The sequence below is a fragment of the Pinus tabuliformis genome, chromosome 3_2, assembly GCF_031772625.1.
Source record: "Pinus tabuliformis cultivar Carrire ecotype Pingquan chromosome 3_2, CPIR1, whole genome shotgun sequence".
NCBI lineage: Eukaryota > Viridiplantae > Streptophyta > Pinopsida > Pinales > Pinaceae > Pinus > Pinus tabuliformis.
In genome coordinates this window covers 130994179-130997406 of record NC_142302.1, presented here as the reverse complement: position 1 = coordinate 130997406, position 3228 = coordinate 130994179, and positions in this window count along the sequence as shown.

Below are 3228 nucleotides of genomic sequence, written 5' to 3'. Positions count from 1 at the left end.
CACCAAGGTGCTAAGGTTGCAATTGGTTCATGTCACCAACACTTTTATTTTTTCCAATTTCCTTATGCCACCTCAAGGCCTACTACCTCAACATGGAGTCACACTTGTTCAATCATTCATTCCAAGGATATCACAAAAACGACAAACTTTTCCTCTTCACCAATCCATCCAAATGGTGTTTTAGCTTCCTTTTGTTCCAAGGCACCACGGGTGCACTCATCCTAACTGATGTCGTATCAATTTTTGGGATGCTTGTCTAGATGCTTAAAACTCTTTGCGTGACCTACTATCACTTTCCAAGTTTTCTACCTATTTGTTGGAGCACTCGACTTGCCACCAAGTTAAGGTAGCGACCTTAGAATTAGCGAATAACAACAATATTATCTTGCAATCTGAGTTTTGGTACCATTGTCACAGAAATAACTTGATTCATTTCGAGTTCATGGTTTCTTTTCCAACTTGCCACTCAGTTAAGTCCAAAATTGCTTTGATACTAACTATCATGCAAGTGGCAGTTGTGAAGAGCACCAAAATTACCTCAAACAAGATTTGATACCAAATATCATAGAAGTGATAGTTGTGAAGAGAACCAAAATGGCCTCAAACAAGCGCTAGTACCAACTACCATGGCACCGTAGTTTATTGAGATTTTTCACTTGACTTGGAGTGCCCAAGTTGTTTGACTCATGTGGTTGTGCAACATCATAGTGTTTCAAACTTGGTGGCTAGACCAACCCAATCTTACTTCACTCGAACTATGCATCTTAGCTTGGTGTGTGCTCATAACTCATCCCCGAGCTACAACTAAGTCAAGTCACACACTCCAACTTTATTTCATTCGTCTTGGTGCATGACTAGCCATGCCATACCTTGCAACACTACTTAAAATTTTTAGTAGTTCATGCATAAAACATAAACACAAGTACACATAAAACAAACAATTAAATTGTTCCCCTTCGGCCCATTGCTCAGCTAGCATGACGACTATTGTTGGGACCTCATTGCCTCGGCATTTCCACATCACTTTTCCCGCTAGCAACTGGGTAGCAATGCAGACCCCTTTGTCTGAAATACTGTCAATAACATACCCTCTCTGTTTTTTCTCCAATTTGTATTTCTTTTTCAGGGCTTCCATCATCGATAAATTGCCACTCATATCAATGATTTCTGCGGGGTCCCTACCTTCACAGGGAAGCCGAGAGATCCTATGAATGAGCTCCACCGTGATGGGGACAGGTTTGTCTATCCACAAGTACCCATCGTGTGCCAGGCAGAGCTGTTGCTTGATGACCAATATTGTAATGGGGGGCTGATGAAAATGTGGAATTGACTGGAGGTAGAGTAGCCCAGCCTCTTTTACCTTTCGCAACCATTCTTGGGGCTGTAGGGTCGTAATAGCTCCCTCCATTAATTCTCTTGTTTCCAAATGGGGAAACTTCTCAGTATCCACAAGGTCCCAGTCTTCAAATTTCATAGTAGAGATGTGACCGATTGTCGTTCCTTCAAACGTAACCCCTTTAGGGAGAGACGGGGTGATGTGTATGTTGTCAACGAAATCCAAATCTTTAGGTACCTTGGCCTTGCCTTTCCTTGGAGGAACATACTTGGGTCACTTTACTAGCTGGATATCTTCTTCCGTTTCTTCTTCGAGTTCTATTTCTTTTACATAGGTTGGAGGGTCTTCGTCCTCTTCATCGCTCTCAATAGTAACCATTTTTCCTTTTTCCTCCATCAACAATTTTCCGAATCGTGGATTTTTCGGAGACATCTGGACTGGTCTTGCTGCCTGTGGGTTCTTCTTGGTTCACGACGTCCTGGGTGATTTAGGGATTTCGGCTGTAATGTCCTTGGCTTTGGATATCAACCTGAGTAGGGACTCCTGTATTACCTTCGGTAGGTCTTTAAACCATGGGCTTCCTTTCACGACTGCCTCATTCATCCTATGTCGCTCTATTTGAAGCTTGAACAACTTACTATGCAAGGAGCTAACAGATGTGTGGTAATAAGCCACCTGTGCTTTATTTACCCTTTCAATTTTAAATTCGGTCGTGCTCCTCGTTTGTGGCATATTAATGTGATTTTGGCGGTAAAACCATCCGGCCCTGTGTCTTAATGGCCTGCCGCCCACTCCTAGTTGTCTTCAATGGGACATCTTGTCATGAACAGTAGCTGCAATGGTCACCCTCCATCCGTCCCATGCAGGAGTGCAGTCCCTGTTACGCGGATGCGTTCGATGCTTGTCACTGGCCCTGCGCGCCATGACCGAATCGTGCAACCTTCTTGCAGATTTTTTTTTTTTTTATAGTCCCGCGCCCTCTTTCAACTGCGTGGAGTGCTAGGACTGGGCCTCCTACATATAGTCAGGTGGTCGCACCCCTTGTGTGAGCCTTCCTCTTCCTTGCTAGCCCAGGCTGCGAGCACCCTTCGCGTACCCTTGTGTAGTAGGGTGCGATCGCAACCATGATAGTAGGGTCACGACTCATTCTAGTATCCTAGGAGGGCCAACCATGTCTAGTCCCCTTATTCGCACATTTGCGCGGCCCGTTTTTGTGAATACTAAGTTGATTTTGTCAATTTTTTCGTCCAGCTTTGCGCTTTTCCTCCTTAGCCTTGCCCCTACTTCCTCTAATTTGTGAATTTGCATGTTACCGCGTCGAATGGCTTCCTGCAACGGCCAGATCCGCTTGTCCAGGTCTTCTTATTCAAGTCAAACTGCAAGGGCAGTGGTCGGGGAAATTCTCTTCACTTCTCTGATTTCATCGCGTCTGACCATGGATAGAGTGCTCTTCGCACACCTTGCTTTGTTTATGGTCTTATCGGCCCAGAGAACCCCTGTTACATGTGGATTCAGTTGGGTCGATGGTTGTACAACATACAACTATGCCCTCCGATGTAGATAGGTGCCAAAACTGCTTTATTGCGGCTGCCCTGACTGCGTTCACCGTGGAAGCCCTCCAACCCATACCCGCAACCACCTTCTACCTTCACGCTTGTTCCACCTTATCTTCCTATGTGCATGCCACACTGGGGTGATTGTCATGCATAGCGCTTCTTCCGTCACACCATGTTGCATCTGCTCTATGATTGAAGTTTCACAGGGGTTGACGAAGTCCTCCTCATTTATTATGTTATCGTCCACTGGCCGTTGCCATACCTCGGTTGTCACGTGTCATAGTGATCTAATCATCATGTTACAGTTGAGTGTTGTGACTTTGTGCAATCAGTTCT